We start from the raw sequence: 22,245 nt of genomic DNA on the forward strand, positions 1-22,245 counted from the left end.
TGTGAATAACAATAAATCCACAATGTTTCGCTTTCTTTCTCTTTTTTTTTTTGAATTTTTTTTATGATTTTTTTTTCAATTTTTTTTTTATCGATTTCATCTTTTAATATTGAGATAGTTGAAATTTGGCTTCATAATTTATTTTTTTTTATTTTTTTTCTTTCTATAAGGTTAGTATGGTTTACGGGTTTACCAAAATAACTCGAGTTGCCTTGGTTTACAAGTTTGTGGGGTTTTTTTTATTAATTGAACTTTACTTTTTTATCGTTTATTTTTTCTCATATAGTTAAAAAAAAAAAGTTTCAGAAAAAATTATGTTATTAAATTTTTTAAAGTTGATGGACCTATTCATAGGTTTGGCAGGTTAACTTGGATTGTGAATCTGGTAAGTTTAACTTTTTTAAATTATTTTTTTTTTCATCCTTAAATGCTGGGTTAATTGGGAATTCAATTTTATAATTGGTTTCGTTTTGCTTTTTATGAGGTTATCACGATCTAAAAAAAAATCTCGATATTAGGTTGGTGTTTGATTTCACAATCATCTATATATATATTGATTAATCTTCCAACTACGGGAAACCACAATGGAGAAAACCAACCGAATAGTGGCTTACTTAATGATAGAACTAAGAGTCTTAAAATAATCAATACCTTCTTGTCAAGTAAAACGTCTAGCAACCAACTGAGCTTTATAGTGCTCAATGCTGCCATCTACATGATGTTTTATCTTGTACACCAAATTACCATCAATAACATTCATCAAAGGATGAAAAGAAACAAAAAACCACGTGCCATTGAAACATAACATCTGAATCTCATCCTTTATAGCATCATGCCAAGCCTCATACCTGTCACCATCAGAAAATATAATCGGTTCATTGCCATAAGGAGAGAGTACTTAAGCACAGACCAAAACAACACAAATTATATAAACGGATCTCTTTCCACTTGCTAATAAAGCTTATGCATTTCTACTACAAGAAGAACGACGATGTTCCATCCACAATTCTTTCAACACTCCATCAACTCATACGTGGCAATCAGCTATGACAGCCTTCTCTGCTCAAATAAAAGCCACAAACCAAAATATCATTGTACTTACTGTGACAGATGGCCATAGTATTATTGCTGAGGGCATCATAAAAGAGGAAAGGCTTTCCACCAACAACCATACATACATTTATGGCTCCCAACAACCATAGTACCATAGTACGAACATTTATGGCATATGTAAAGGCTTTCTACCAACAAGCATACATTTATGGCCATACATATGGCTTTCCACCAGCAACCATACATATGCCTTTCCTCTTTTATATAGCTTCCAACAACCATAGTATGAACATTTATGGCATATGTAAAGGCTTTCTACCAACAACCATACATATGCCTTTCCTCTTTTTATATATATATATATGAAAAAACTATATTTTTTCTCATAAAGAATGAGATTGCTATAGTAATTTTTTATATATTTTTTTTAATTGAATACATGTTTTTTTTTTAAAAAATTATTTTTATCAATTTTATTTTTTACTATTGAAATGATTGAGAATTTAGTTTTTTATTTTTTTTGTATTTTATCTTTCTATAAAGTTAGCATTGTTTGTGGTTTATTGAGGTAACTCAAGTTGCCTTAGTTTATGGATTTGGTGGGTTTTTTTTTTAAAAAAATTAAACTTGACTTTTTTATAGTATATTTTTTTTTCTTATATTGTAAAAAAAATAGTTTTAGAAAAAAAAACCATTTTATTAAAATTTATGAAGTAATAAAAATTAAAGAATGCGGAGGAAACCATTGTTCACCCAGCACCTACTGTACTAGTAATCCACAATGTTTTGCTTTCTTTTGTCTTTTTTTTTTGAATTTTTTTATGATTTTTTTTCAAATCTATTTTTTTTTTATTTTATTTTTTAAAATTGATATCGTTGAGAATTAAACTTCATAATTTACTTCTTTTTATTTTGCCTTTATATAAGTTTGTCAAGGTAACCTAGTTTGCCCTATTTTACGAGTTTGGTGAGTTTGTCTTTTTTTTTTTAATTGAAATTTATTTTTTAATGGTTTATTTTTTTTCTCATTTAGTTAAAAAAAAATATTTTAGAGAAAAGTTATGTTATTGAACTTTATAAAGTAACAAAAATTAAAAGGGTATAAGGAAACTACTATTCACCCATATACATTGCATTGTTTAATAACAATAAATCCATAATGTTTTGCTTTCTTTTTTTTTTTTTTTCTTTTTTTTTTTTTGAATTTTGTTATGATTTTTTTTTCAATATTTTTTTTTGTCTATTTCATCTTTTTAATATTGAGATAATTGAAATTTGGCTTCATAATTTATTTATTTTTTATTTTTTTCTTTCTATAAGGTTAGCATGGTTTACGGGTTTTACCAAAGTAACTCGGGTTGCCTTGGTTTACAAGTTTTGGTGGGTTTTTTTTTTATTAATTAAACTTGACTTTTTTATCATTTATTTTTTTCTCATATACTTTAAAAAAAAAATTTAGAAAAAAATTATGTTATTAAACTTTTTAAAGTTCATGGACCTATTCATAGGTTTGGTAGGTTAACTTGGTTCGTGAATCTGGTAAGTTTAATTTTTTTTATCCTTAGATACCAGGTTAATTGAGAATTCAATTTTATAATTGGTTTTGTTTTGCTTTTTATGAGGTTATCACGATCTAAAAAAAAATCTCGATATTGGGCTGGTGTTTGATTTCACAATCATCTATATCTATTGATTAATCTTCCAACCACAGAAAACCACAATGGAGAAAACCAACCGAACAGTGGCTTGCTTAATGATAGAACTAAAAGTCTTAAAATAATCAATATATTATTGTCAAGTAAAATGTCTAGCAACCAATTGAGCTTTATAGTGCTCAATGCTGCCATTTACATGATGTTTTATCTTGCACACCAAACTACTACCAATAACATTCATTAAAGGATGAAAAGGAACAAAAAATCGAGTGCCATTGAAACACAACACATGAATCTCATCCTTTATAGCATCGTGCCAAGCCTCGTACCTGTCAGCATAAGAAAATATAATCAGTTCATTGGCATGAGGAGAGAGTACTTAAGAGATAAGGTTGTTAGACAAAGTTGAAAAAGCCATCAGATTTGCTATCTTTGACAACTGTTGATAAAGAACCATATGATGTTGATGAACCACATAACAAGAGGCAAGGAAGGCCAAATTTGTATATTGTTGTAGAGGATAGGATGTGAGGTCAAAAACCAAATTTAACCCAGTAGGAGATTCAGATCGTGACGTTGGACTGGTAGCAGCAAACTTAGATGAAACAATAGTAGAACCAAGAGAACCATTAATATCAGACCTGAAAAATTACAACTTTGAAGGAGGAAAACCTGTATCTAAAGAATTATTATTAGATAAACAAGCATATAGTGACAAAAAAGCAAGGCTATTGGGCTATTTGAATATGGAAGAAATGGTAGGTAGTATAGGTGGTGGAGAGGCCATAGGTGTAGGGCAATGAAAAAACATAGAGAATTAAGAAAATTAGACAAGTAGGTAGTAGTAATATGACGGGAGAGGTGTTGTGGGGCTATGTCATCTATTCAAATTTGTCAAAAGAAAATACTTATTCATGAAAACGAACATGACGAGGAAACATTTGGAAAAAGGATACATTGAAATATGAGGTCAAGATAATGATAACCAAGATGAGAGTAGATATAGCCTAAGAACATATATGGAGAGAAACAAAAATCCAATTTATGAGCATGATATAGATGCAGAAATGGAAAGCAAAGACACCTAAATGTATGCAAAAAATCAATATTATAGGTAGACCATCAAAGATAAAGCACAACAAACCCCTAGCAATTCAAGACAAAACCAACGATGCAGTCTACCTTAGGTAGAACGCTTAAGAGGTGGTCATACTTTCTTTTTGCATAACCAGTCTCGTACCATAGAATCCCTGCTAGCCAGTTAGGGTTTTTAATGACCATAATACTAGGTAGCGACTCCTTTAACGAGACCTTTCTTCATCAAAGAACAAAATGCCAGAAATATGTTCTTTAGCTTTTAATAATGATTTTTAAGGCCACCGCAATGTCGGATGCGGCAAATGGAAGCTGATCGAGTCCAAACACTTAGTAAGAGATAATAATTATTATACTTGCTAACATACATTATAAGATATGTGATTATGACTGCACAAAACAAGGTATAAAACAAACAAAGATATTCCAAAGGTCATAAATAGATGATGAACAAAGGGGGTATGCATATCAAAATAACATATCATACTACTGACATCCTACTTGTCAACTAGGAAACATATATATCGTAGGGGGATCAATTCGTATAGTACTGACATCCTACTTACCAGCTAGGAATTAGAATACCTTGTGCACATAAGCTAACTACTCTCTATTAGCATGGAGTAACTAACCAACCTTCATTTGAAGTTTCTAACAACAGTCTAAATGGGGTTGTTGTTACCAATATTTGGGTTTCAAAAAAAAAAAGAATATATATATATATATAATGCAAAAGGGTGAAATTTGACAATATTTTTTTTTATACTGATGAGAGCCCCGTTGATAAGAAAAATTCAATTTGAGGAAAACAAGTCTTAAATTAAATGTTTATGGACTCAATTAAAGTTAATCTGAGGTTTAATTGAATTTATGGAGGGTTTGATTGCAAGAAAAATAGATTTTTAAGTCAATTTAGGCTTTTATTGGAAGAAATTAAAGTTTTGGGGTCCAATTATAATTTTAAAGAGTTGATTTGGTAAAATCAGACGCTTAATTGCATAATTATTGAAGTTTGATGGCCAATTAGAGACTTTATTGAAACAATCCAAAACCAAGGACCAAACCGGAAAATGCGCTAAAATCAAGGGATCCAATTACAATTTATCCGGGGGTTTGATTACAAAATTGCAAAAACATCCAAGGACTAAATCAGAAATATGCATTTTGAATTAGAAAACAACATGATTTCCTTGAAAATTGTTTATCACCTTCTTTGTTCGCAACAATTTCGACAGTAAATGAGCGCTATCAATGGAGTCGTTTTAGTCTTGGGGGGCATGTTTCACGCCACCGTGATGCACGCTTGCCATTACCAAGAAACACCTGCATCCTCTGGCTATAAAGCCCAAGGAGGAACTGCACCACAGGAGGGGGGAAAACGAAAGAGACAGGAAATAGAAGGGGAGAAGGAGAGAAAAAAAAAAGAACGAGATAGTAAGGAGATCGGGAGAGGAGAAAGAAGGAGAGTGAGAGAGAGCAGGGGCAAAAGAACACGGGGAGAACATAGGAGGAGAGAATGTGAAAAAAAGAGAAAAAAATAGAGAGTAGCCGGGAGAAATAAGGAAAAAGAATAGTGGGGGAGGGAGAAGATGTTGCGATATTGCGGTCACACAAATTAATTACCCTAGCTTTAAACACAACACACAAGATAATATAGAGCAAGCAAGGGGTCGATCCTACAAGGAAGGTTAAAGTCAGATTTTTATGCTAGATGATATGCAATTTTTTTGGGGGGGTTTGGACATTATCTAGGCTAAAGCAAAAGAAAACATAAAACTACCAAACAAAATTTAATAAAATCAGAAAATTATTAAGAGAACAAACATTGGTTGCAAGCACACATCCACCTATAAAAATCAGAACTGATTATGAATGTCACACCCCCACAAAATTTTTTTATAAAGGCACGACATCGGCTGGCGATTTTCGTGGTGTTCTAAGGATTTGGTTCTTTGGAGTCGCCACCTAGTATTTGGTCACTAGGAACCCTAACTGGTCTTTCAGAGATTCTAAGGCAAGGGACTGGTTGCGTAAAGGGAAGGTACTAGCACCCCTAGTACGCCCTACCTAAGGTAAGCTGCTTGGTGTTTGGTTTGCTTTATAGTCTATGGTGTTGGTGTTTTCTAATCCCGTCAACTCGTAAATCGCAAGGATAAGAGAATAAAAGAATTTCACAATTCTTAAAAAAAACAATTACTTTTCACGACTCGTAAACCGTGGAGAAAAAAAAAAATTAAAATTTTGAAATGTTCTCGATTGCAACCAAAGCTTCTTTCAAACATGCGCGTTGATTTATTACTCCCGATAATATTTTGGATGTTCGTCCTTTTAAGGATTTCTTCATCCAAACATTAAGCGGTGAACAATAACCACAACTTCTCCTCCCAAAATAAGATTTTTATAGTTTTTGGAATATTGGCCAATACCCTTTGGAGTTTTACAAACAGGTTGTAAAATCCACAAATGCAAGAAAAATGATTTTTTTTTGTGTTTAAGAAATCTATGCGAAAACACATTTTCAAAACTTCCAATATTTTTTTATTATATATATAAAGGACATTCAAAACATGCTAGTGTATTGGCCGTATGCATGAAAACGAAACATTTTTTTTTATAAACTCTTTTTTTTTACGAAAACAGGTGTTTTTTAAATACTGAAATTACATCCCCATAGTATAAAAAATTGCAAATCAAAATATACCAAAAACAACAATATATTTTTTACTTTTCAGAAATTTTTTATATTTTTTTTATATTTTTTTTTGAGAAAAAAAAAATATATATACACATATACACACACATGCATAATATAATAATATAATAATATAATATAATATATTAATATACTAACTGGGCTGGGCCGGTCCAACTAAATGGGCCGGCCCCAGCTTGAAAGCCGTTGGGCCGAACTCGGCCCGAAAGGGATTGGGCCGAGTTCGGCCCAAAAAAACTACATGGGTCTGGGCCGACACCGGCCCAGACCGCCGGGTTGGGCCAGAATCCTTCTGGCCCGCCCCACATATTTCTGGGCCAGAACCATCTGGCCCAGAGAAGTAAAAAATTACAGCACGGGGGGAATTATTTTCCCCCCGCGCGCCTCCTGCATGCAGAACGATTCTGCATGCAGGAGGCCAACCGAACTCAGCTTCGGAAGAAAAAAATGCACGGGGAAAAGGATAGTGTACCTGGCGCAGCGGAGACGGCGGCTTGCTGGCGGAGCTGCAGTGTCGTGGCTTCACGGACGGCGGCTCCAGGGCGGCGCTGCGGCTGTTTTCCAACGGTTCGTCGTCGTTCAACCGGCTCGTTCCTTCTGTTTCAGCTTCTTGAGTTCCCTCTCAGTTTCAACTATCGCAAGCTTCTCAACTTTTTGGGTTTTCGGTGACTGTTTCTTGAGTTCGTTGGTTTCTCTCTCTTTCGGTTCTTCTCTTTCTTTTTCGGGTCCTCTCCTCCCTTTTTCTTTCTTCAGTTTTCTCTTCTATTTATAGGGGCCGAACCGGTGTGGGGGACCAGTGTTAGTGCGCCTTGGAGCGGGTTTCGCGGGTGGCTGGTCGGCCACCACCCGCGACAGCAAGGTGCCGTTTCTTTACTTTCGGCCGGTGGTCGGCCAATGCTTTTCGGTCGGCGGTCCACGGTGTGGGGGCTTCGGGTTGTTCGGTGGAGATGCAAGGGAGAGAGAGGCGGGAAGTTTATTTCAAAAAACCAAGCTTTTTCCTTCTGTTGCAGGTGCGGGGGAAAGGAAGAAGAAAGGGGAACAGTGCCGTTCAAAACGGCACCGTTCGGTCCCTTTTTTTTTTTTTTTTTTTTTTATGCATGAAACGGCGTCGTTTTGGATAAAACGCGCCGTTTCATTTAAAAATAAAGGCGCCAGAACATGTTTCGAATCAGTCCTTAATCATCTTTGTTTAATTCAATTTCGTCCCTGCTAATTTCAGTCCGTCCCCATAGTTGGCCGCGTTTTTCACTTTGGTCCTTGGCCTCTGATTTATGCAATTAAGCCCTTAATTGATCAATAAACTTCCAATTTCTTCAATTAAGCCCCTGAAACAATTCCAAACAGCCCCCCCTATCTTTGCGCCTTCTCCAAATTGGTCCCTGGTTTCGGATTTTCACAATTAAGTCCCTAATTGGCCCTTAAACTTCAATATTTATGCAATTAAGCCCCTGATTTGACTTAATAAAATCCTAAAAATTATAATTTAGCCCCAGAACTTTAATTTCTTCAATTTAAAGCCCAAATTGACTTAAAAAATCAATTTTCTTGCAATCAAATCCCCTATAAATCCAATAAAAAATCAATTAAACCCATAAACATCCAAATTTGGGCTTCTCTCCTCAAAATTCAAAATTTCCTTCTCAATAGGGTTCTCATCCTTCAAAAAATATTTTGTCAAAAATCCAATCTTTGTATCTTTATACTCCTTGACCAATTTTCTGACCATTTTTCCGAGCGCTTCTGCCTCTTGTCCTTTTTTCTAACCTTCTTTGGCTATCTATTTTATTTTTTTAGCGGGGACCCAAAAAATGGGTTACAACAGATGCCCCCTCTTTATAGAGCTTACGGAGCGAAGGTTTTGCGCAGTAAGTTTTATAAAGATAGTCCCAACTAAACTCCCGAAAACTGATCTGGTCGAAGCTGGATCGATCTGAAACTCTTTCTTTACAACAATCCTCTTCGGCCATCGGAATCCCATCTGGAAATTCCCTTTAAAAAATGAAATATGAGGTCCCTTCTGGCGACCCCTTTTTGAAAAATATCGAAATGCGAGATCCCTTCTGGCGATCTCCTTTAATCAAACTTATAATCCCATCTGGGATTCCTATTAACAAACATGAAGTATGACGTCCCATCCGGCGACCTCCCAAAATAGTGAAATGCGAAACCCCTTCTGGCGATTTCAAACAACCTGGAATCCCATCTGGCGATTCCTTTTAACCAACATTAAGTGTGAGGTCCCATCTGGCGACCTCCACAATAGTGAAACACGAGATCCCTTCTGGCGATCTCAAACAACCTGGAATCCCATCTGGCGACTCCCTTTTAACCAATGTGAAATGTGAGGTCCCATCTGGCGACCTCCACAATAGTGGAACACGAGATCCCTTCTGGCGATCTCAAACAACCTGGAATCCCATCTGGCGACTCCTTTTAACCAATGTGAAGTGTGAGGTCCCATCTGGCGACCTCCACAATAGTGAAACACGAGATCCCTTCTGGCGATCTCAAACAACCTGGAATCCCATCTGGCGATTCCTTTTAGCCAACAAAGTGTGAGGTCCCATCTGGCGACCTCCACAATAGTGAAACACGAGATCCCTTCTGGCGATCTCAAGCAACCTGGAATCCCATCTGGCGATTCCCTTTTATTCAAAGCTGAAATATGAAGTCCCTTCTGGCGATCTTCATCGAAAAACGAGATCCCTTCTTGCGATCTCTTTTAACCAAACAACTTGGAATCTCATCTGACGATTCCCTTTTACCAATTGCCATCGATGTCGTTCTTCCTGTTGGCAGGGTCTGAAAAATATTATCTTCTCTTTTTTTCTGTTCTAGACTCAACTCAATAATTCTTTCTTCGTCCACAATCTCGTTAGAATGCACTAAGATCTCCTCCTGTAACGATAAAAAAAACATACGTGCAATGACTTTATGATTAGATGCAATGCATGCATGCGTACCTGGTTTTGAAACATAGGCCCCCATCCTCTTTTCTATGTTCATGAGACTTCCTCGTAACATGAGCGTGCTTTTGAAGTCGTACGCCGGATTCATCTCTCGTGTTGCCTTTTTTCTTATCATATTCTTGGAGAAAAAGTATTTGACTTTCCTCAAGTAGCCCTTTTCTCAAAATGTAAGACTTGTTCTTGCTTTTATGTCATTGCTTTTATCAAATGCTTTAGCTTGGTTTTCAAATCTATAGGCTTCCGTAAAAACTTTTCATAAAACATCTTGTATTGCCCCCAGTGTAGAGGTGTGATCCTAGTTTGAGCTTTTATATAGAGAAGAAATTCGTTCAGTCGATGCTAAACTTTTTAAATGAGTGAGGAGATGCACTGTTGGGATTAATGCAAAAAATGATTTGTTGTGAGATCAATGCACAAAAGGAAAGAAATCAATGGCCAAACTTTGCTTTATTAATTTAGGGAACTACATCAAGCGTAATATCTTTTTACAGAGTCAGAATTCACAGGCCGAGCTAGATCTTCTCCATCCATTCTAGCTAACTTCAACGCTCCTCCTGAGAATGCCTTTGTTACTACATAAGGACCCTCGTAATTTGGTGCCCATTTGCTTCGATCATCTCCTGGTAATGACAATATTTTCTTCAATACTAGATCCCCTTCTTGAAACATACGCGGTCTAACATTCTTATCATACGCCTTAGCCATTCGTTTCTGGTAAAGTTGGTGATGACATATTGCGGCCATCCTCTTCTCACTGATCAAGTTCAATTGCTCGTATCTCACTCTAGCCCACTCGGCCTCTTCTATCTCAGAATCTATTAACACTCTTAACGATGGGATTTCCACTTCCAAAGGCATCACTGCCTCCATACCGTATACCAAAGAATATGGGGTAGTCCCTGTTGAGGTTCGAACTGCGGTGCGATATGCATGAAGGGCAAATGGTAACATCTCATGCCAATCCTTATAGGTGACTACCATCTTCTGAACAATCTTTTTGACATTCTTGTTAGCAGCTTCTACCGCCCCATTCATCTTTGGTCTATATGGCGAAGAATTGGAATGCTTGATTTTCCATTTAGTGCAGAGCTCTATTATCATCTTGCCGTTGAAATTCTGGGCATTATCAGTTATAATCTGTTCTGGGGGACCATACCGACATATCAAATCTCTCTCAATAAATTTCTTCACCACTTTTTGTGTCACATGAGCAAATGACCCGGCTTCTACCCATTTTGTGAAGTAGTCAATAGCCACGAGGATAAATCTATGACCATTGCTCGCTTTTGGGTTTACAGGTCCAATCACATCAATTCCCCACATCGCGAAAGGCCATGGAGATGTTAAGTTAAACAGAGGAGCTGGTGGCATATTGACCTTATCACTGTAAATTTGACATTTGTGACATTTTCTGACATAGTTGATACAATCTTTTTTCTAGTGTCATCCAAAAATAACCAGCCCTTTGGATTTTCCTTGCCATCATGTGCCCGCTAGCATGGGTTGAGCAAATCCCCTCATGGACCTCTCTTAATGCCTTTCTAGCATCTGCTTCATCCAAACACCTTAACAGGGTACCATCAAATGATCTTTTATATAAAATCTCTCCATCTAAATAGAAGTCTATAGCCAACCTTCTCAAGGTTTTCTTATCCGTTTTAGAAGCTCCCACCGGATATTCCTGATTCCGCACAAGATTCTTGATATCGTAATACCAAGGTTGTCCGTCCACCTCTCCTTCGACTAAACAACAGTGCGCTGGATCATTTCTAATATCAATGTGTACCGGTTGTACCTTGCATTTGAGGTCAATGGTAGTCATAGCAGCTAGTGTGGCCAAAGCATCCGCAAAATGGTTCCCCTCCCTTCCTAGATGGGTGAATCTAATTTCTTCAAATTCCTTTGCTAGCATGGATAGGTATTCCTGGTACGGCCTCAACTTTTCCTCTTTGGTTTGCCATTCCCCTTTGACCTGGCAGATGATCAACATTGAATCCCCATATACATCTATCTTCTTTATCTTTAACTCCAATGCCGCTTCTAAACCGAGTATACAAGCTTCGTACTCAGCTGTATTGTTGGTACACTCAAAATGTAGTTTGACCGAAACTGGGTATTGTTTCTTATTAGGAGAGATTATTACCGCCCCTGCCCCGTTACCATGTACATTTACTGCCCCGTCAAAAAACATGGTCCACCAATCTGTCTTCTCTTCTTCCTTTTCTATTGACGATATATCTTCATCAGGGAAATCAAAATCCAAAGGTTCGTAATCTTCAACAGCATTATCGGCCAGATGGTCTGCAATGGCACTCCCTTTTACGGCTTTCCTTGTCATGTACACTATGTCATATTCTGCCAATAAAACCTGCCACCTTGCAATTCGACTTGAGAGAAAAGGCTTATTACAAAATATACCTCAGAGGATCCAATTTTGAAATCAACCAAGTGGTATAGTATAACATGTAATGTCGCAACCTCTTTGCCGCCCACACCAATGCACAACACAGCTTTTCTATCTCCGTGTATCTGGACTCACATTCAGTGAATTTCTTACTCAAGTAATAAATAGCTCTTTCCTTCCTTCCGGTTTCATCATGCTGACCCAATACACATCCCATGGCTACTTCAGTTACGGTTAGATATAATACTAGAGGTTTCCCTGATACAGGAGGTACCAGTAAAGGTGGATTTTGTAAATAATGCTTGATTTTATTGAATGCCTCCTCACACTCCTCATTCCAGGTTCCCGGGTTCTTTTTTCTTAGTAGTCGGAATATAGGCTCGCATGTTGTTGTTAGCTGAGCTATAAATCGAGCAATGTAATTCAACCTTCCTAAGAATCCTCTTACTTCTTTCTCCGTCTTAGGGGATGACATAGCTTGAATGGCCCTTACTTTGTCTGGATCCACCTCTATGCCTCTATCGCTTACCACAAATCCCAACAGCTTGCCCGATTTAACTCCGAATGAACATTTTGCAGGATTAAGCCTTAGTTCATACTTCCTCAACCTCTCAAATAACTTCCTTAAAACTTCCACATGATCTTGTTCCTTTTTAGACTTGGCAATCATATCATCTACATACACCTCAATTTCTTTGTGCATCATGTCGTGGAATAGAGTCACCATTGCTCTTTGATATGTTGCACCCGCATTCTTTAACCCAAATGGCATGACCTTGTAGCAGTAGGTCCCCCACGGTGTGACAAAAGTTGTTTTTGCCTTATCCTCGGGAGCCATTTTTATTTGATTGTATCCTGAAAAACCGTCCATAAAGGAATAAGTGGAACTTCGGGCAGCGTTATCCACTAAAACATCTATGTGTGGTAGAGGAAAATCATCCTTAGGACTAGCTCTATTCAAATTCCGAAAATCTACACAAACTCTAATCTTCCCTTCCTTCTTAGGCACCACAACAATGTTAGATACCCATTGCGGATATCTAACTACTTCTAGAAAGCCAGCATCCCATTGCTTTTCGAGTTCTGCCTTGACCTTGATCCAGACGTCCGGGTGGGCCCTCCTCAGTTTTCTGCTTGACTGGCTTATACCCTTCTTCCAACGGTATCTTGTGTTCTACAATACTTGTATCCAAACCGGGCATATCTTCATATGACCAAGCAAAGACATCCGAATATTCTTGTAATAGGGTGATCAGTTTTATCCTTTGTTCAGAAGTAATTAAGGTACCTATTTTCAACTCTTTCCTGAGCTGACCATTGCCCACATTGATAGTTTCGAGTTCCTCGGTGGCAGGCTTCCAAGTCTGTTCCTGTTGTTCTACTAGCCTGGTGAATTCACTGATATTGCTTTCATCCCACTCTTCTTCTTCCATAGATATTACATGCTCGTTCAAGTTTGGCCATTTATTCTTGATGCTAGATGTATGTGATGTTGTAGGAGATCCGCTTTCAGGATTCCTGAAAGCGGGAAGTGCTTGGTGTAAATGCATATATAAATAATCAATTTTTTGAAAAAGTGCATGATCTCACATTTATTCAAAGGGAAAAGGTGGGCTCCATGACAAACATAGAATCTAGCTGACATCATGAGCCTCGATTGTCAACTAGAGAAAATAAAGCAAGCATAAGCAAATGACAAAAACATTCTAAGGCAAACAAAGTTGGTTTACATTTTGAAAACCATTGGAGCTTCTTGGGTCACCCAATTCTGGAACTTTTCACCTTGAGCCAACTTGCGCACAAAGGTCTTGGCGGAGACTTCTTCTAGTGTATGGATCGTCAGTTGTGGCAGCACTTCATCTTCTTTTCCCGCTATTTCTTTCGCATCACCTTTTTCCTTCTCCTTTCCCTCCAAGGTGTTTATGCTCATTTTTGCCAACTCTAGACCCAGGCTTTCAGCTCCCTTATCATGTTGCACTATGTATGCAGCTCTTGGGAATGATACGCTAAGGGGAGGGATTTCCAGCTGTTCTTCTTCAAGATCTCTTCCTTTAATTCTAGCCATCCTTCTTGTCCTTCTCCGATCAGCAGCCCAACGATAATCCTCTTGGTTAGGTTGATATCCTAGCCCAAATCTTTGATCAGCCTTTCTCTTCCTTGTCGGATTAACCCCTTCTGGTATTCCGCAAGCGAGGTTATATCGACGTGGGACCCCACGGTTTAAGAAACATAGACTTGCCATCCTGGCTGCTTCTGAGATCCTTGGTCTTCTCAACACGGTGTTTTCTGGTACCCAGTCAGTGTTCACGATCTCAAAAGCATGGATATTGTTATCCTTGCAATCCCCCGCTTCGATGAAAGGCACAGCCACATTCTTTGTCATGGCTATTGCCTCCTCAGCCCTGACGGTTACTAACATCCCATTCATGATGTACTTCAAACATTGGTGTAATGATGAAGCTACTGCCCCCGCTGCGTGGATCCAAGGTCTTCCCAACAACATACTATAGGAAGGGTGAATATCCATAACCTGAAGTGTCACTAGGAACATCTGCGGTCCCACATATAGCTCCACTTCTAAAGTCCCAAGTATTGGCCTAGGTGAGCCATCATATGCTCTAGCCATCATAGTACTTGGCTTCATATGAGATTCATCAATCGGCATTTCTTCTAAAATGTGCTTTGGCAATACGTTCAGGGCCGAGCCATTATCGACGAGCACCTTCCCTACGAGGCAGTCTTTGCACCTAACCGTGATGTATAAAGGCTTGTTGTGTCCGGTACCTTCAGCATCAAGCTCATCAGCCGTGAAGTAGAGGTAATCAGTTGCATGGATCCTCCCCACTAAATGCTCCATAGTTTTATGCTCAATGTCCTGAGGTACATATGCCTCATTTAATACCTTTTGCAAGGCATTTCCGATGCGGCTCAGAGCTGAGTATCAAGGACATAAGGGAGATCCGAGCTGGAGTCTTTTTTAGTTGATCCACTATGCAATATTCGCTATGCTTGATCAACTTCAAAAATTCATTTGATTCCTCTTCCGTTACTGGCTTATTAACTTCTGGTGCTTTGTCCAGATCTACCACTTCTTTACCCTTTTCCTTCCTCCATTCTTCAGGCGTAAAGCAACGACCACTTCTGGTCAAACCACTTATCTCCGTTTGGAACAAAGGAAGAGGAGCTCGAACGTTGGAGGCATACCCATAATTGTACGGCATGGCATTGTGATTCTCTTTTGTGCAGGACGGTTTAACCAAGATCAGCCTTGGGGCCCGTTAGCAGTCTGTTGAACCCTGCAAACTCCTGCCATCTGATCTTGACCTTCCGTCATACTTACTTCACACCTGCTCTCCATTGGTTCAATCCTTAATTGTCCCATCCTCAACATTTTAGCAATCTTTTCGCAAAACTCGGTGCAATCCTCAATGTGATGTCCTTCTCTTCCATGGAACTCACAGTAGTCCCCCCTCTCCAATCGGCTTACCTCCTTCACCGCTAGAAATCCTGATTGTACTAACATGTCGTACAACCTTTTCATCGGCACCTTCAACACCTTGCATTGATTTCCCACTTCGATCATGCCTATTCCGCCACTGTTTGGAACATGTTTAGGCAATGGGTTTGAATTAACATTGGGCTTGTCTTCGAAGGATACCCATCCTAACTTAATAAGCTCCAATAACCTCTTCTTGAATGCATAGCAGGTTTCAATCCCATGCCCAGGATTACCCCCGTGGTACTCGCAAGTCAAATCGGGCTTGTACCAAATTGGGAATGGTGGTTGTAGCGGTAGTGTAGGGATAGGAGCTACTTGCCCAATGCTTAAAAAGTTTGGCATACATGTCCTTCAAAGGCATGGGTAATGGTGGCAATTGTTCTGAGGTGTATCCTGAGTGGGGTCTTTGGTAGTGATTTTGATAGTTTGGTTGGTTATTTGTTCGGTTAGGTGAAAAAGATTGGTTAAAGTTTATGCGTGGGGATTGAGAGGTAGGTGCTTGTGGGCTGTGGAAATTTACTTTCTTGCCTTTATATCCGCCTTCCAAATTGTTAACGTCCCCTTCTCTTTTCCTTCCCATAAAACCTTTCTTCTCTAAAGGCTCTGCTATGCGCCCTGCTTTAATTCCTTGCTCGATTCTTTCCGCCACACGTACAACATCATAGAAATGTTGAGATGAGCTACCCATTAAATGCTCATAGTAAGGTGCCTTGAATGTATTGGCGAACAAAGTCACCATCTCCGTTTCTATCAAAGGGGGTTGCACGTGCGTGGCCTCGTCCCTCCATCTTTGTGCATAAGCCCTCACTGACTCTTGGCTTCTCTTTTCCATCGACATGAGGCTCGTTCGATCTGGAGCAATTTCCAAATTGAACTTGTATTGCTTTAGGAAAGCCTCCACTAAGTCCTTCCATTTCTTAATCTTGACATTATCCAGCCTCATGTACCAACTTAGCGCAGATCCCGATAGACTGTCTTGGAAAAGTAGATCATTAACTTATCGTCATGAATTACTTCAGCCATCTTGTTGCAATAAGATCGAAGGTGAGTGTTTGGGCATTCCAAACCCAGTATACCTTATAAACTCTGGTATCCTAAAAATCTTTTGGTACCGTGAGGTTAGGTACCAAGCATATTTCCGACGTTCGCAGGGGGTCAAACCAATCATTTCCCTCGACTGCTCTTAACCTTTCTTCTAATGCTGATATCTTGTCATCATTCACAAAACCCGTGGACCTATTATCGGAAGGCCCCTCGGCTGTTAAATCTACAGTGATATGAGCTTGAGGGGGCTGAATGGGAATAACAGGTGTAAAGTGCTGCCCCGTTGCTGAATCTGCCCCCATGTTCTGAGATACCCCCGGGACAGGGGCCGACGGTGCTCCTATAGGTGGTTGGGTAGATGTTCCCTCCCCATTCTTGGCTTTTTAAAAGTTGCTCAAGCAGATTGGTCAACCGGGAAACTTCATTTTTCACGGATTCCAACTCGGTCTGGTAGTGTGACTCTAACTGAGCTCTTTCTTCGTTTTCCATTCTTGATCTGGACCGGGTTTGGTGGACTCTGGATGTGGGACCTATGTTTCACGATCTGGAGATGCATGCATAGATGTATGAGAAAATGTATGATTGTGATGGATGGATGCATGCATGTTTTATTGTGAACGAAAAATAACCATCCCATTATAAGCATTCTCTTGTCACATTGCTTTGATAGAAGTTCTGCCTTTCGAGTCGTTTTGCTAGAATCATGTTCACCAAGAGACAGATTTTTGCATAAGAAGATGGGTCAACGCCCTTTTCATTAATGCTTGGATAAAAAATACATTTTTTTTAAAAAATACAACATGCTAATCTCTTTCCTCCATAAACTCCTTAGCCAAAGGTAAGAAAGCAAAGCCGCGGTTCTCAATCTTCCCTAAAAAGGCATCGGTTTCGGCTAGGCTTCGGCGATAGCGAATGATGTCTCCTCCCACATTCCGTGCATTGATTCTAATAATTCGAGCATGTGCAGCAGCTTCATCCATTTGCTCATCGGTTTTGGTCATTTTTTCTATGAGCAACATGTTTGTTCTGTTCAAAGCAATGTTGTTGGCGTCGATTCGATCCTTGTGCTTTTCCGTTGCTACTAGCTTCTCGTCCAAATACTTCGACTTTTCGCGTTCTTTGTCGAGCTTTATCCTTGCAACTTTTATCTCACTCCTCTTGGCTGCTAACTCCGCTTTATCATCCTCGAATCCTCCCCTTTTGCTTTCCAACTCTATATATTTCTTATTCAAATCCTTATACCTCTTAATCCTATCCATTAGTTCGAATTGCACTTGCACAAATTTTTCTTGGTAATATTTTGCACTTTCTTGGCAATCGCTAAAGTCCATCTCCATTGCTTCAAGTTCAGAACAACTTTGCATCCAATCCAAACTCAACCCTTTAAGCTCCTTCTCACTCCTTTCCCTAGCAATCTTCTCCTCAACCAACTTTAACTCAAGCTTGGTTATTTTCGCATCTCTAGACTGTATTTGCTCATCTAGAAATGTTCTCCTTTTATCATCTTCTAGCATCATTCCTTCCAACGTCGCCTTGTCCTTTCTGCTCTTGCTCAACTCTATCCTTAGTTTGTCCACTTGCCTTCTCAATTCACCGTTAACCCTCTTTCTTTTGAGGGGTTCCTCTATGGTTTGAGGAGATTTGACTTCTACACGAGGCATGGCTGAAGCAGCTAAATCATCTTCAATATTAACCTCTTTTCCCTTAATAGGCTCCTCTATAGCGCAAGGCATGGCTGAAGCAGCTGAGGCTCTCCATTTTACATATCCTTCGCTCACACTTGGATCTCTCAAACCTTCTATTTCCACCAACACTAGATGCTTCCAATCTTGTTTGATGATCTCCAAAACTTCTTTTGCCATGGGATCTTTGAACAGACCAAAGAATTGAGCAATTCCCATAGTTCTGGGAACAAACTGTATGCCCCCGAATTGTCTTACCACTAAAGTCGGAGCATAACTCACATAACCCGTAATCCCCACCAATGGTACCCAATGCCTTTGTCCACAACTCATTAGGACCTTCGTTGTTGTTACCCATGGTGCTCTCCATTTAAAATCGCTATTAGGTAATCCTTCCAATTTATCAACCCAACCCTGGTTGTCTAGATCTCCCCATTCTTCTTCTTCCACAATCTTTAGGGGTTTTTGAGTGAACCACCAAAAATTATTGAAAACAGGTTTCTTTGTTTCGATATGGCTCACCATCCAAATATACAACAGTTGCGTGCAGCATCTCATTGCTCCTTTTCCAGCTTTTCTACAATGGTTAAGTGTCAAAAATGTTTCGGCTAAGATAGCAACCACTGGATTGATCTGTGTGTTCTCATACTCCACATAAGCAGCGGCGGCCTCCAAGCTTACTAAACCAGTCTGACTTGGGAACAACACAAGGCCAAATATACCTAAGGCAATCAATCTCTCTTTTTCTACTTCTGACTCCTTTTCCAACTCTAGCATCCTCCATTTCAAACCGGTGCCATTCTTTTCCAGAAACTTTTCCAAGTTGGAGATTCTGAGCAGTTTTTGACAGCTCAGGGATGATCTTGTCGGATCTCAAAGGAGAATAAATCCGATACAGGTCATTCGGAAACTCGGTCAACAATCCATATTCCTCAATCGTGGGGCACAAGTCCACGCTTCCAAAGGAGAAACATCGGTATTCTGGATCCCAAAAATGAACTAAGGCTCGCACAGCTGGGCTTAAAACTTCTACCTTTGCGATTTCCATCAAACGTCCGTATTTCCTAAAAAATGCATCTTTATCCACATTCTGAAAATGAGTCGTTAACTTGTTCACCTCATTCAATATGCAATTCAGGTTCTTGATTGGCGACATCTTCTTAGCATCGCTTCTAAGGCAGTCTCCTTCAATCAATTGTGACAGTTCAGAATTCTTTTCCATACTCTATGGAAGGTTTGGTGATGGTCATTTCGTTCACAGAATCCTGCAATTCAAAATGCATGGGGGTTAGTCTTGTTTCGATGCAAAAGATTTATATCGGAACATACACCCTAAGGATAGGTTCTAGTTCTTTTACGTGAGACATAGGGTAGGTTTATTACTAGGTCTCTAAAAGAGGGTCTCTTGCTGTTCCAGTGATCACCCTCGTAAAGGCGATATGGAGGTCCAGCAGATAGTGGGATGGCACGTGTACCAATCACTATCAGTCTAAACACTCAGCAAAGAGTTGGGGTTTACACAAACTTAAGCCTTGACTCAAGTCATAAGGCAAGCTGCTAGTCCCCCACTTAAACTTAGAGTTACATGTGTGTGCCCTCCAAAACATAATAATAATAATAAAGTGATGCATGACTATGGCACGTATTATAGAATGTAAAGATATATGCTAAAGCTTTTAAACAAAACATCATAAGAAAACAAAAACCAATAACATATAACATAAACAATCAAACAAAAACAAACAAATCAAGCTTAGTCCTAACATCCCCAGTGGAGTCGCCATTCTGTCACACCCCCACAAAATTTTTTTATAAAGGCACGACATCGGCTGGCGATTTTCGTGGTGTTCTAAGGATTTGGTTCTTTGGAGTCGCCACCTAGTATTTGGTCACTAGGAACCCTAACTGGTCTTTCAGAAATTCTAAGGCAAGGGACTGGTTGCGTAAAGGGAAGGTACTAGCACCCCTAATACGCCCTACCTAAGGTAAGCTGCTTGGTGTTTGGTTTGCTCTATAGTCTATGGTGTTGGTGTTTTCTAATCCCGTCAACTCGTAAATCGCAAGGATAAGAGAATAAAAGAATTTCACAATTCTTAAAAAAAACAATTACTTTTCACGACTCGTAAACCGTGGAGAAAAAAAAAAATTAAAATTTTGAAATGTTCTCGATTGCAACCAAAGCTTCTTTCAAACATGCGCGTTGATTTATTACTCCCGATAATATTTTGGATGTTCGTCCTTTTAAGGATTTCTTCATCCAAACATTAGCGGTGAACAATAACCACAACTTCTCCTCCCAAAATAAGATTTTTTATAGTTTTTGGAATATTGGCCAATACCCTTTGGAGTTTTACAAACAGGTTGTAAAATCCACAAATGCAAGAAAATGATTTTTTTGTGTTTAAGAAATCTATGCGAAAACACATTTTCAAAACTTCCAATATTTTTTTATTATATATATAAAGGACATTCAAAACATGCTAGTGTATTGGCCGTATGCATGAAAACGAAACATTTTTTTTTTATAAACTCTTTTTTTTTACGAAAACAGGTGTTTTTTTAAATACTGAAATTACATCCCCATAGTATAAAAAAATTGCAAATCAAAATATACCAAAAACAACAATATATTTTTTACTTTTCAGAAAATTTTTATATTTTTTTTATATTTTTTTGAGAAAAAAAAAAAAATATATATACACATATACACACACATGCATAATATAATAATATAATAATATAATATAATATATTAATATACTAACTGGGCTGGGCCGGTCCAACTAAATGGGCCGGCCCCAGCTTGAAAGCCGTTGGGCCGAACTCGGCCCGAAAGGGATTGGGCCGAGTTCGGCCCAAAAAAAACTACATGGGTCTGGGCCGACACCGGCCCAGACCGCCGGGTTGGGCCAGAATCCTTCTGGCCCGCCCCACATATTTCTGGGCCAGAACCATCTGGCCCAGAGAAGTAAAAAAATTTACAGCACGGGGGGAATTATTTTCCCCCGCGCGCCTCCTGCATGCAGAACGATTCTGCATGCAGGAGGCCAACCGAACTCAGCTTCGGAAGAAAAAAAATGCACGGGGAAAAGGATAGTGTACCTGGCGCAGCGGAGACGGCGGCTTGCTGGCGGAGCTGCAGTGTCGTGGCTTCACGGACGGCGGCTCCAGGGCGGCGCTGCGGCTGTTTCCAACGGTTCGTCGTCGTTCAACCGGCTCGTTCCTTCTGTTTCAGCTTCTTGAGTTCCCTCTCAGTTTCAACTATCGCAAGCTTCTCAACTTTTGGGTTTTCGGTGACTGTTTCTTGAGTTCGTTGGTTTCTCTCTCTTTCGGTTCTTCTCTTTCTTTTTCGGGTCCTCTCCTCTTTTTCTTTCTTCAGTTTTCTCTTCTATTTATAGGGGCCGAACCGGTGTGGGGGACCAGTGTTAGTGCGCCTTGGAGCGGTTTCGCGGGTGGCTGGTCCGGCCACCACCCGCGACAGCAAGGTGCCGTTTCTTTACTTTCGGCCGGTGGTCGGCCAATGCTTTCGGTCGGCGGTCCCACGGTGTGGGGGCTTCGGGTTGTTCGGTGGAGATGCAAGGGAGAGAGAGGCGGGAAGTTTATTTCAAAAAACCAAGCTTTTCCTTCTGTTGCAGGTGCGGGGGAAAGGAAGAAGAAAGGGGAACAGTGCCGTTCAAAACGGCACCGTTCGGTCCTTTTTTTTTTTTTTTTTTTTTTTTATGCATGAAACGGCGTCGTTTTGGATAAAACGCGCCGTTTCATTTAAAAAATAAAGGCGCCAGAACATGTTTCGAATCAGTCCTTAATCATCTTTGTTTAATTCAATTTCGTCCCTGCTAATTTCAGTCCGTCCCCATAGTTGGCCGCGTTTTTCACTTTGGTCCTTGGCCTCTGATTTATGCAATTAAGCCCTTAATTGATCAATAAACTTCCAATTTCTTCAATTAAGCCCCTGAAACAATTCCAAACAGCCCCCCCTATCTTTGCGCCTTCTCCAAATTGGTCCCTGGTTTCGGATTTTCACAATTAAGTCCCTAATTGGCCCTTAAACTTCAATATTTATGCAATTAAGCCCCTGATTTGACTTAATAAAATCCTAAAAATTATAATTTAGCCCCAGAACTTTAATTT

The sequence above is a fragment of the Populus alba genome, chromosome 11 (assembly GCF_005239225.2).
Source record: "Populus alba chromosome 11, ASM523922v2, whole genome shotgun sequence".
Taxonomy (NCBI): Eukaryota; Viridiplantae; Streptophyta; class Magnoliopsida; order Malpighiales; family Salicaceae; genus Populus; species Populus alba.